The sequence below is a fragment of the Ambystoma mexicanum genome, chromosome 6q (assembly GCF_040938575.1).
Source record: "Ambystoma mexicanum isolate Mex_15411 chromosome 6q, UKY_AmexF1_1, whole genome shotgun sequence".
In the NCBI taxonomy this organism is placed as follows: domain Eukaryota; kingdom Metazoa; phylum Chordata; class Amphibia; order Caudata; family Ambystomatidae; genus Ambystoma; species Ambystoma mexicanum.
In genome coordinates, this window is record NC_090937.1 from 597019359 (window position 1) to 597033141 (window position 13783).

Below are 13783 nucleotides of genomic sequence, written 5' to 3' on the forward strand. Positions count from 1 at the left end.
CCAGCCAGCAGCGGCAGCCTCCACCAGGCCCCCACTCATGTCTCCCACCACCCCCACCCCCCAGCCACCAGGGGCAGCCTCCACCAGGCCCCCACTCATGTCTCCCACCACCCCCACCCCCCAGCAGTGCAGGGGCACCCTCCACCAGGCCCCCACTCATGTCTCCCACCACCCCCACCCCCCAGCAGTGCAGGGGCACCCTCCACCAGGCCCCCACTCATGTCTCCCACCACCCCCACCCCCCAGCAGTGCAGGGGCACCCTCCACCAGGCCCCCACTCATGTCTCCCACCACCCCCACCCCCCAGCCACCATGGGCAGCCCCCACCAGGCTCCCACCCATGTCTCCCACCACCCTCACCCCCCAGCCACCATGGGCAGCCCCCACCAGGCCCCCTCTTATGTCTCCCACCACCCCACCCCCCAGCAGTGCAGGGGCAGCCTCCACCAGGCCCCCACTCATGTCTCCCACCACCCCCACCCCCCAGCAACCATGGGCAGCCCCCACCAGGCTCCCACCCATGTCTCCCACCACCACCACCCCCCAGCAGTGCAGGGGCACCCTCCACCAGGCCCCCACTCATGACTCCCACGCCCCCCACCCCCCAGCATCCAGGGGCAGCCTCCACCAGGCCCCCACCCATGTCCCCTATCACCCCCACCCCCCAGCAGTGCAGGGGCAGCCTCCACCAGGCCCCCACTCATGTCCCCTATCACCACCACCCACCAGCAGTGCAGGGGCACCCTCCACCAGGCCCCCACTCATGTCTCCCACCACCCCCACCCCCCAGCAGTGCAGGGGCACCATCCACCAGGCCCCCACTCATGTCTCCCACCACCCCCACCACCCAGCCAGCAGGGGCAGCCTCCACCAGGCCCCCACTCATGTCTCCCACCACCCCCACCCCCCAGCCACCAGGGGCAGCCTCCACCAGGCCCCCACTCATGTCTCCCACCACCCACACCCCCCAGCCAGCAGGGGCACCCTCCACAAGGCCCCCACTCATGTCTCCCACCACCCCCACCCCCCAGCAGTGCAGGGGCAGCCTCCACCAGGCCCCCACTCATGTCTCCCACCACCCCCACCCCCCAGCCACCATGGGCAGCCCCCACCAGGCTCCCACCCATGTCTCCCACCACCCCCACCCCCCAGCCACCATGGGCAGCCCCCACCAGGCCCCCACTCATGTCTCCCACCACCCCACCCCCCAGCAGTGCAGGGGCACCCTCCACCAGGCCCCCACTCATCTCTCCCACCACCCCCACCCCCCAGCAGTGCAGGGGCAGCCTCCACCAGGCCCCCACCCATGTCCCCTATCACCCCCACCCCCAGCAGTGCAGGGGCAGCCATCACCAGGCCCCCACTCATGTCTCCCACCACCCCCACCCCCCAGCCAGCAGGGGCACCCTCCACCAGGCCCCCACTCATGTCTCCCACCACCCCCACCCTCCAGCAGTGCAGGGGCAGCCTCCACCAGGCCCCCACCCATGTCCCCTATCACCACCACCCCCCAGCAGTGCAGGGGCACCCTCCACCAGGCCCCTACTCATGTCTCCCACCACCCCCACCCCCAAGCCACCAGGGGCAGCCTCCACCAGGCCCCCACTCATGTCTCCCACCACCCCCACCCCCCAGCAGTGCAGGGGCACCCTCCACCAGGCCCCCACTCATGTCTCCCACCACCCCCAGCAGTGCAGGGGCAGCCTCCACCAGGCCCCCACTCATGTCTCCCACCACCCCCACCCCCCAGCAGTGCAGGGGCAGCCTCCACCAGGCCCCCACCCATGTCCCCTATCACCACCACCCCCCAGCAGTGCAGGGGCACACTCCACCAGGCCCCCACTCATGTCTCCCACCACCCCCACCCCCCAGCCAGCAGGGGCACCCTCCACCAGGCCCCCACTCATGTCTCCCACCACCCCCACCCCCCAGCAGTGCAGGGGCAGCCTCCACCAGGCCCCCACCCATGTCCCCTATCACCCCCACCCCCCAGCAGTGCAGGGGCAGCCTCCACCAGGCCCCCACCCATGTCCCCTATCACCACCACCCCCCAGCAGTGCAGGGGCACCCTCCACCAGGCCCCCACTCATGTCTCCCACCACCCCCACCCCCCAGCATCCAGGGGCACCCTCCACCAGGCCCCCACTCATGTCTACCACCACCCCCCAGCCACCAGGGGCAGCCTCCACCAGGCCCCCACTCATGTCTCCCACCACCCCCACCCCCCAGCAGTGCAGGGGCACCCTCCACCAGGCCCCCACTCATGTCTTCCACCACCCCCACCCCCCAGCAGTGCAGGGGCACCCTCCACCAGGCCCCCACTCATGTCTCCCACCACCCCCACCCCCCAGCAGTGCAGGGGCACCCTCCACCAGGCCCCCACTCATGTCTCCCACCACCCCATCCCCCAGCCACCATGGGCAGCCCCCACCAGGCTCCCACCCATGTCTCCCACCACCCTCACCCCCCAGCCACCATGGGCAGCCCCCACCAGGCCCCCACTCATGTCTCCCACCACTCCCACCCCCCTGCAGTGCAGGGGCAGCCTCCACCAGGCCCCCACTCATGTCTCCCACCACCCCCACCCCCCAGCAACCATGGGCAGCCCCCACCAAGCTCCCACCCATGTCTCCCACCACCCCCACCCCCCAGCAGTGCAGGGGCACCCTCCACCAGACCCCCACTCATGACTCCCACGCCCCCCACCCCCCAGCATCCAGGGGCAGCCTCCACCAGGCCCCCACCCATGTCCCCTATCACCCCCACCCCCCAGCAGTGCAGGGGCAGCCTCCACCAGGCCCCCACTCATGTCCCCTATCACCACCACCCACCAGCAGTGCAGGGGCACCATCCACCAGGCCCCCACTCATGTCTCCCACCACCCCCACCCCCCAGCAGTGCAGGGGCACCGTCCACCAGGCCCCCACTCATGTCTCCCACCACCCCCACCCCCCAGCAGTGCAGGGGCAGCCTCCACCAGGCCCCCACCCATGTCCCCTATCACCCCCACCCCCAGCAGTGCAGGGGCAGCCTCCACCAGGCCCCCACTCATGTCTCCCACCACCCCCACCCCCCAGCCAGCAGGGGCACCCTCCACCAGGCCCCCACTCATGTCTCCCACCACCCCCACCCTCCAGCAGTGCAGGGGCAGCCTCCACCAGGCCCCCACCCATGTCCCCTATCACCACCACCCCCCAGCAGTGCAGGGGCACCCTCCACCAGGCCCCTACTCATGTCTCCCACCACCCCCACCCCCAAGCCACCAGGGGCAGCCTCCACCAGGCCCCCACTCATGTCTCCCACCACCCCCGCCCCCCAGCAGTGCAGGGGCACCCTCCACCAGGCCCCCACTCATGTCTCCCATCACCCCCACACCCCAGCCAGCAGGGGCACCCTCCACCAGGCCCCCACTCATGTCTCCCACCACCCCCACCCCCCAGCAGTGCAGGGGCAGCCTCCACCAGGCCCCCACTCATGTCTCCCACCACCCCCACCCCCCAGCAGTGCAGGGGCAGCCTCCACCAGGCCCCCACCCATGTCCCCTATCACCACCACCCCCCAGCAGTGCAGGGGCACACTCCACCAGGCCCCCACTCATGTCTCCCACCACCCCCACCCCCCAGCCAGCAGGGGCACCCTCCACCAGGCCCCCACTCATGTCTCCCACCACCCCCACCCCCCAGCAGTGCAGGGGCAGCCTCCACCAGGCCCCCACCCATGTCCCCTATCACCCCCACCCCCCATCAGTGCAGGGGCAGCCTCCACCAGGCCCCCACCCACGTCCCCTATCACCACCACCCCCCAGCAGTGCAGGGGCACCCTCCACCAGGCCCCCACTCATTTCTCCCACCACCCCCACCCCCCAGCATCCAGGGGCACCCTCCACCAGGCCCCCACTCATGTCTCCCACCACCCCCACCCCCCAGCCAGCAGCGGCAGCCTCCACCAGGCCCCCACTCATGTCTCCCACCACCCCCACCCCCCAGCCAACAGGGGCAGCCTCCACCAGGCCCCCACTCATGTCTCCCACCCCCCCACCCCCCAGCAGTGCAGGGGCACCCTCCACCAGGCCCCCACTCATGTCTCCCACCACCCCCACCCCCCAGCAGTGCAGGGGCACCCTCCACCAGGCCCCCACTCCTCATGTCTCCCACCACCCCCACCCCCCAGCAGTGCAGGGGCACCCTCCACCAGGCCCCCACTCATGTCTCCCACCACCCCCATCCCCCAGCCACCATGGGCAGCCCCCACCAGTCTCCCACCCATGTCTCCCACCACCCTCACCCCCCAGCCACCATGGGCAGCCCCCACCAGGCCCCCACTCATGTCTCCCACCACCCCCACCCCCCAGCAGTGCAGGGGCAGCCTCCACCAGGCCCCCACTCATGTCTCCCACCACCCCCACCCCCCAGCAACCACGGGCAGCCCCCACCAAGCTCCCACCCATGTCTCCCACCCCCCCCCCACCCCCCAGCAGATCAGGGGCACCCCTCCACCAGGCCCCCACTCATGACTCCCACGCCCCCCACCCCCCAGCATCCAGGGGCAGCCTCCACCAGGCCCCCACCCATGTCCCCTATCACCCCCACCCCCCAGCAGTGCAGGGGCAGCCTCCACCAGGCCCCCACTCATGTCCCCTATCACCACCACACACCAGCAGTGCAGGGGCACCCTCCACCAGGCCCCCACTCATGTCTCCCACCACCCCCACCCCCCAGCAGTGCAGGGGCACCATCCACCAGGCCCCCACTCATGTCTCCCACCACCCCCACCACCCAGCCAGCAGGGGGGCAGCCTCCACCAGGCCCCCACTCATGTCTCCCACCACCCCCACCCCCCAGCCACCAGGGGCAGCCTCCACCAGGCCCCCACTCATGTCTCCCACCACCCCCACCCCCCAGCATCCAGGGGCAGCCTCCACCAGGCCCCCACCCATGTCCCCTATCACCCCCACCCCCCAGCAGTGCAGGGGCAGCCTCCACCAGGCCCCCACTCATGTCCCCTATCACCACCACACACCAGCAGTGCAGGGGCACCCTCCACCAGGCCCCCACTCATGTCTCCCACCACCCCCACCCCCCAGCAGTGCAGGGGCACCATCCACCAGGCCCCCACTCATGTCTCCCACCACCCCCACCACCCAGCCAGCAGGGGGGCAGCCTCCACCAGGCCCCCACTCATGTCTCCCACCACCCCCACCCCCCAGCCACCAGGGGCAGCCTCCACCAGGCCCCCACTCATGTCTCCCACCACCCCCACCTCCCAGCCAGCAGGGGCACCCTCCACCAGGCCCCCACTCATGTCTCCCACCACCCCCACCCCCCAGCAGTGCAGGGGCACCCTCCACCAGGCCCCCACTCATGTCTCCCACCACCCCCACCCCCCAGCCACCATGGGCAGCCCCCACCAGGCTCCCACCCATGTTTCCCACCACCCCCACCCCCCAGCCACCATGGGCAGACCCCACCAGGCCCCCACTCATGTCTCCCACCACCCCCACCCCCCAGCAGTGCAGGGGCACCCTCCACCAGGCCCCCACTCATGTCTCCCACCACCCCCACCCCCCAGCAGTGCAGGGGCAGCCTCCACCAGGCCCCCACCCATGTCCCCTATCACCCTCACCCCCCAGCAGTGCAGGGGCAGCCTCCACCAGGCCCCCACTCATGTCTCCCACCACCCCCACCCCCCAGCCAGCAGGGGCACCCTCCACCAGGCCCCCACTCATGTCTCCCACCACCCCCACCCTCCAGCAGTGCAGGGGCAGCCTCCACCAGGCCCCCACCCATGTCTCCCACCACCCCCACCCCCCAGCCACCATGGGCAGCCCCCACCAGCCCCCCACTCATGTCTCCCACCACCCCCACCCCCCAGCAGTGTGGGGCAGCCTCCACCAGGCCACCACTCATGTCTCCCACCACCCCCACCCCCCACCCACCAGAGGCAGCCTCCACCAGGCCCCCACCCATGTCCCCTATCACCACCCCCCCCAGCAGTGCAGGGGCAGCCTCCACCAGGCCCCCACTCATGTCTCCCACCACCCCCACCCCCCAGCAGTGCAGGGGCACACTCCACCAGGCCCCCACTTATGTCTCCCACCACCCCCACCCCCCAGCAGTGCAGGGGCACCCTCCACCGGGCCCCCACTCATGTCTCCCACCACCCCCACCCCCCAGCCACCAGGGGCAGCCTCCACCAGGCCCCCACTCATGTCTCCCACCACCCCCACCCCCCAGCCACCAGGGGCAGCCCCCACCAGGCTCCCACCCATGTCTCCCACCACCCACACCCCCCAGCAGTGCAGGGGCACCCTCCACCAGGCCCCCACTCATGTCTCCCACCCCCCCACCCCCCAGCATCCAGGGGCAGCCTCCACCATGCCCCCACCCATGTCCCCTATCACCCCCACCCCCCAGCAGTGCAGGGGCAGCCTCCACCAGGTCCCCATTCATGTCTCCCACCACCCCCACCCCCCAGCCACCAGGGGCACCCTCCACCAGGCCCCCACTCATGCCTCCCACCACCCCCACCCCCCAGCAGTGCAGGGGCAGCCTCCACCAGGCCCCCACCCATGTCCCCTATCACCACCACCCCCCAGCAGTGCAGGGGCACACTCCACCAGGCCCCCACTCATGTCTCCCACCACGCCCACCCCCCAGCCAGCAGGGGCACCCTCCAGCAGGCCCCCACTCATGTCTCCCACCACCCCCACCCCCAGCAGTGCAGGGGCAGCCTCCACCAGGCCCCCACCCATGTCCACTATCACCCCCACCCCCCAGCAGTGCAGGGGCAGCCTCCACCAGGCCCCCATCCATGTCCCCTATCACCACTACCCCCCAGCAGTGCAGGGGCACCCTCCACCAGGCCCCCACTCATGTCTCCCACCACCCCCACCCCCCAGCAGTGCAGGGGCACCCTCCACCAGGCCCCCACTCATGTCTCCCATCACCCCCACCACCCAGCCAGCAGGGGCAGCCTCCACCAGGCCCCCACTCATGTCTCCCACCACCCCCACCCCCAGCCACCAGGGGCAGCCTCCACCAGGCCCCCACTCATGTCTCCCACCACCCCCACCCCCCAGCCAGCAGGGGCACCCTCCACCAGGCCCCCACTCATGTCTCCCACCACCTCCACCCCCCAGCAGTGCAGGGGCAGCCTCCACCAGGCCCCCACCCATGTCCCCCACCACCCCCACACCCCGGCCACCATGGGCAGCCCCCACCAGGCTCCCACCCATGTCTCCCACCACCCCCACCCCCCAGCCACCATGGGCAGCCCCCACCAGGCCCCCACTCATGTCTCCCACCACCCCCACCCCCCACCAGTGCAGGGGCACCCTCCACCAGGCCCCCACTCATGTCTCCCACCCCCCCCCACCCCCCAGCAGTGCAGGGGCAGCCTCCACCAGGCCCCCACTCATGGCTCCCACCACCCCCACCCCCCAGCCAGCAGGGGCACCCTCCACCAGGCCCCCACTCATGTCTCCCACCACCCCCACCCCCCAGCAGTGCAGGGGCAGCCTCCACCAGGCCCCCACCCATGTCCCCTATCACCACCACCCCCCAGCAGTGCAGGGGCACCCTCCACCAGGCCCCCACTCATGTCTCCCACCACCCCCACCCCCAAGCCACCAGGGGCAGCCTCCACCAGGCCCCCACTCATGTCTCCCACCACCCCCACCCCCCAGCAGTGCAGGGGCACCCTCCACCAGGCCCCCACTCATGTCTCCCACCACCCCCACCCCCCAGCCAGCAGGGGCATCCTCCACCAGGCCCCCACTCATGTCTCCCACCACCCCCACCCCCCAGCAGTGCAGGGGCAGCCTCCACCAGCCCCCCACTCATGTCTCCCACCACCCCCACCCCCCAGCAGTGAAGGGGCAGCCTCCACCAGGCCCCCACCCATGTCCCCTATCACCCCCACCCCCCAGCAGTGCAGGGGCAGCCTCCACCAGGCCCCCACTCATGTCTCCCACCACCCCCACCCCCCAGCCAGCAGGGGCACCCTCCACCAGGCCCCCACTCATGTCTCCCACCACCCCCACCCTCCAGCAGTGCAGGGGCAGCCTCCACCAGGCCCCCACCCATGTCCCCTATCACCACCACCCCCCAGCAGTGCAGGGGCACCCTCCACCAGGCCCCTACTCATGTCTCCCACCACCCCCACCCCCCAGCCACCATGGGCAGCCCCCACCAGGCTCCCACCCATGTCTCCCACCACCCCCACCCCCCAGCCACCATGGGCAGCCCCCACCAGGCCCCCACTCATGTCTCCCACCACCCCCACCCCCCAGCAGTGCAGGGGCACCCTCCACCAGGCCCCCACTCATGTCTCCCACCACCCCCACCCCCCAGCAGTGCAGGGGCAGCCTCCACCAGGCCCCCACCCATGTCCCCTATCACCCCCACCCCCCAGCAGTGCAGGGGCAGCCTCCACCAGGCCCCCACTCATGTCTCCCACCACCCCCACCCCCCAGCCAGCAGGGGCACCCTCCACCAGGCCCCCACTCATGTCTCCCACCACCCCCACCCCCCAGCAGTGCAGGGGCAGCCTCCACCAGGCCTCCACCCATGTCCCCTATCACCACCACCCCCCAGCAGTGCAGGGGCACCCTCCACCAGGCCCCCACTCATGTCTCCCACCACCCCCACCCCCAAGCCACCAGGGGCAGCCTCCACCAGGCCCCCACTCATGTCTCCCACCACCCCCACCCCCCAGCAGTGCAGGGGCACCCTCCACCAGGCCCCCACTCATGTCTCCCACCACCCCCACCCCCTAGCCAGCAGGGGCACCCTCCACCAGGCCCCCACTCATGTCTCCCACCACCCCCACCCCCCAGCCAGCAGGGGCACCCTCCACCAGGCCCCCACTCATGTCTCCCACCACCCCCACCCCCCAGCAGTGCAGGGGCAGCCTCCACCAGGCCCCCACCCATGTCCCCTATCACCACCACCCCCCAGCAGTACAGGGGCACACTCCACCAGGCCCCCAATCATGTCTCCCACCACCCCCACCCCCCGCCAGCAGGGGCACCCTCCACCAGGCCCCCACTCATGTCTCCCACCCCCGCCACCCTCCAGCAGTGCAGGGGCAGCCTCCACCAGGCCCCCACCCATGTCCCCTATCACCCCCACCCCCCAGCAGTGCAGGGGCAGCCTCCACCAGGCCCCCACCCATGTCCCCTATCACCACCACCCCCCAGCAGTGCAGGGGCACCCTCCACCAGGCCCCCACTCATGTCTCCCACCACCCCCACCCCCCAGCAGTGCAGGGGCACCCTCCACCAGGCCCCCACTCATGTCTCCCACCACCCCCACCCCCCCAGCATCCAGGGGCACCCTCCACCAGGCCCCCACTCATGTCTCCCACCATCCCCACCCCCCAGCCAGCAGGGGCAGCCTCCACCAGGCCCCCACTCATGTCTCCCACCACCCCCACCCCCCAGCCACCAGGGGCAGCCTCCACCAGGCCCCCACTCATGTCTCCCACCACCCCCACCCCCCAGCAGTGCAGGGGCAGCCTCCAACAGGCCCCCACTCATGTCTCCCACCACCCCCACCCCCCAGCAACCATGGGCAGTCCCCACCAGGCTCCCACCCATGTCTCCCACCACCCCCACCCCCCAGCAGTGCAGGGGCACCCTCCACCAGGCCCCCACCCATGTCCCCTATCACCCCCACCCCCCAGCATCCAGGGGCACCCTCCACCAGGCCTCCACTCATGTCTCCCACTACCCCCACCCCCAGCCAGCAGCGGCAGCCTCCACCAGGCCCCCACTCATGTCTCCCACCACCCCCACCCCCCAGCCACCAGGGGCAGCCTCCACCAGGCCCCCACTCATGTCTCCCACCACCCCCACCCCCCAGCAGTGCAGGGGCACCCTCCACCAGGCCCCCACTCATGTCTCCCACCACCCCCACCCCCCAGCAGTGCAGGGGCACCCTCCACCAGGCCCCCACTCATGTCTCCCACCACCCCCACCCCCCAGCAGTGCAGGGGCACCCTCCACCAGGCCCCCACTCATGTCTCCCACCACCCCCACCCCCCAGCCACCATGGGCAGCCCCCACCAGGCTCCCACCCATGTCTCCCACCACCCTCACCCCCCAGCCACCATGGGCAGCCCCCACCAGGCCCCCTCTTATGTCTCCCACCACCCCACCCCCCAGCAGTGCAGGGGCAGCCTCCACCAGGCCCCCACTCATGTCTCCCACCACCCCCACCCCCCAGCAACCATGGGCAGCCCCCACCAGGCTCCCACCCATGTCTCCCACCACCACCACCCCCCAGCAGTGCAGGGGCACCCTCCACCAGGCCCCCACTCATGACTCCCACGCCCCCCACCCCCCAGCATCCAGGGGCAGCCTCCACCAGGCCCCCACCCATGTCCCCTATCACCCCCACCCCCCAGCAGTGCAGGGGCAGCCTCCACCAGGCCCGCACTCATGTCCCCTATCACCACCACCCACCAGCAGTGCAGGGGCACCCTCCACCAGGCCCCCACTCATGTCTCCCACCACCCCCACCCCCAGCAGTGCAGGGGCACCATCCACCAGGCCCCCACTCATGTCTCCCACCACCCCCACCACCCAGCCAGCAGGGGCAGCCTCCAACAGGCCCCCACTCATGTCTCCCACCACCCCCACCCCCCAGCCACCAGGGGCAGCCTCCACCAGGCCCCCACTCATGTCTCCCACCACCCACACCCCCCAGCCAGCAGGGGCACCCTCCACAAGGCCCCCACTCATGTCTCCCACCACCCCCACCCCCCAGCAGTGCAGGGGCAGCCTCCACCAGGCCCCCACTCATGTCTCCCACCACCCCCACCCCCCAGCCACCATGGGCAGCCCCCACCAGGCTCCCACCCATGTCTCCCACCACCCCCACCCCCCAGCCACCATGGGCAGCCCCCACCAGGCCCCCACTCATGTCTCCCACCACCCCCACCCCCCAGCAGTGCAGGGGCACCCTCCACCAGGCCCCCACTCATCTCTCCCACCACCCCCACCCCCCAGCAGTGCAGGGGCAGCCTCCACCAGGCCCCCACCCATGTCCCCTATCACCCCCACCCCCAGCAGTGCAGGGGCAGCCATCACCAGGCCCCCACTTATGTCTCCCACCACCCCCACCCCCCAGCCAGCAGGGGCACCCTCCACCAGGCCCCCACTCATGTCTCCCACCACCCCCACCCTCCAGCAGTGCAGGGGCAGCCTCCACCAGGCCCCCACCCATGTCCCCTATCACCACCACCCCCCAGCAGTGCAGGGGCACCCTCCACCAGGCCCCTACTCATGTCTCCCACCACCCCCACCCCCAAGCCACCAGGGGCAGCCTCCACCAGGCCCCCACTCATGTCTCCCACCACCCCCACCCCCCAGCAGTGCAGGGGCACCCTCCACCAGGCCCCCACTCATGTCTCCCATCACCCCCACACCCCAGCCAGCAGGGGCACCCTCCACCAGGCCCCCACTCATGTCTCCCACCACCCCCACCCCCCAGCAGTGCAGGGGCAGCCTCCACCAGGCCCCCACTCATGTCTCCCACCACCCCCACCCCCCAGCAGTGCAGGGGCAGCCTCCACCAGGCCCCCACCCATGTCCCCTATCACCACCACCCCCCAGCAGTGCAGGGGCACACTCCACCAGGCCCCCACTCATGTCTCCCACCACCCCCACCCCCAGCCAGCAGGGGCACCCTCCACCAGGCCCCCACTCATGTCTCCCACCACCCCCACCCCCAGCAGTGCAGGGGCAGCCTCCACCAGGCCCCCACCCATGTCCCCTATCACCCCCACCCCCCAGCAGTGCAGGGGCAGCCTCCACCAGGCCCCCACCCATGTCCCCTATCACCACCACCCCCCAGCAGTGCAGGGGCACCCTCCACCAGGCCCCCACTCATGTCTCCCACCACCCCCACCCCCCAGCATCCAGGGGCACCCTCCACCAGGCCCCCACTCATGTCTACCACCACCCCCACCCCCCAGCAGTGCAGGGGCACCCTCCACCAGGCCCCCACTCATGTCTCCCACCACCCCCACCCCCCAGCAGTGCAGGGGCACCCTCCACCAGGCCCCCACTCATGTCTCCCACCACCCCCACCCCCCAGCAGTGCAGGGGCACCCTCCACCAGGCCCCCACTCATGTCTCCCACCACCCCATCCCCCAGCCACCATGGGCAGGCCCCACCAGGCTCCCACCCATGTCTCCCACCACCCTCACCCCCCAGCCACCATGGGCAGCCCCCACCAGGCCCCCACTCATGTCTCCCACCACTCCCACCCCCCAGCAGTGCAGGGGCAGCCTCCACCAGGCCCCCACTCATGTCTCCCACCACCCCCACCCCCCAGCAACCATGGGCAGCCCCCACCAAGCTCCCACCCATGTCTCCCACCACCCCCACCCCCCAGCAGTGCAGGGGCACCCTCCACCAGACCCCCACTCATGACTCCCACGCCCCCCACCCCCCAGCATCCAGGGGCAGCCTCCACCAGGCCCCCACCCATGTCCCCTATCACCCCCACCCCCCAGCAGTGCAGGGGCAGCCTCCACCAGGCCCCCACTCATGTCCCCTATCACCACCACCCACCAGCAGTGCAGGGGCACCATCCACCAGGCCCCCACTCATGTCTCCCACCACCCCCACCCCCCAGCAGTGCAGGGGCACCCTCCACCAGGCCCCCACTCATGTCTCCCACCACCCCCACCCCCCAGCAGTGCAGGGGCAGCCTCCACCAGGCCCCCACCCATGTCCCCTATCACCCCCACCCCCAGCAGTGCAGGGGCAGCCTCCACCAGGCCCCCACTCATGTCTCCCACCACCCCCACCCCCCAGCCAGCAGGGGCACCCTCCACCAGGCTCCCACTCATGTCTCCCACCACCCCCACCCTCCAGCAGTGCAGGGGCAGCCTCCACCAGGCCCCCACCCATGTCCCCTATCACCACCACCCCCCAGCAGTGCAGGGGCACCCTCCACCAGGCCCCTACTCATGTCTCCCACCACCCCCACCCCCAAGCCACCAGGGGCAGCCTCCACCAGGCCCCCACTCATGTCTCCCACCACCCCCACCCCCCAGCAGTGCAGGGGCACCCTCCACCAGGCCCCCACTCATGTCTCCCATCACCCCCACACCCCAGCCAGCAGGGGCACCCTCCACCAGGCCCCCACTCATGTCTCCCACCACCCCCACCCCCCAGCAGTGCAGGGGCAGCCTCCACCAGGCCCCCACTCATGTCTCCCACCACCCCCACCCCCCAGCAGTGCAGGGGCAGCCTCCACCAGGCCCCCACCCATGTCCCCTATCACCACCACCCCCCAGCAGTGCAGGGGCACACTCCACCAGGCCCCCACTCATGTCTCCCACCACCCCCACCCCCCAGCCAGCAGGGGCACCCTCCACCAGGCCCCCACTCATGTCTCCCACCACCCCCACCCCCCAGCAGTGCAGGGGCAGCCTCCACCAGGCCCCCACCCATGTCCCCTATCACCCCCACCCCCCATCAGTGCAGGGGCAGCCTCCACCAGGCCCCCACCCACGTCCCCTATCACCACCACCCCCCAGCAGTGCAGGGGCACCCTCCACCAGGCCCCCACTCATTTCTCCCACCACCCCCACCCCCCAGCATCCAGGGGCACCCTCCACCAGGCCCCCACTCATGTCTCCCACCACCCCCACCCCCCAGCCAGCAGCGGCAGCCTCCACCAGGCCCCCACTCATGTCTCCCACCACCCCCACCCCCCAGCCACCAGGGGCAGCCTCCACCAGGCCCCCACTCATGTCTCCCACCCC

General features: G+C 71.6%; 1 protein-coding gene across 3 annotated transcripts in view; it reads left to right on the plus strand.

Moving 5' to 3' along the window:
• NDST4 (N-deacetylase and N-sulfotransferase 4) overlaps positions 1–13783 on the plus strand; it is a 2547020-nt gene that overhangs the window by 517979 nt on the left and 2015258 nt on the right. The gene's annotated exons all lie outside the window — the stretch shown is intronic.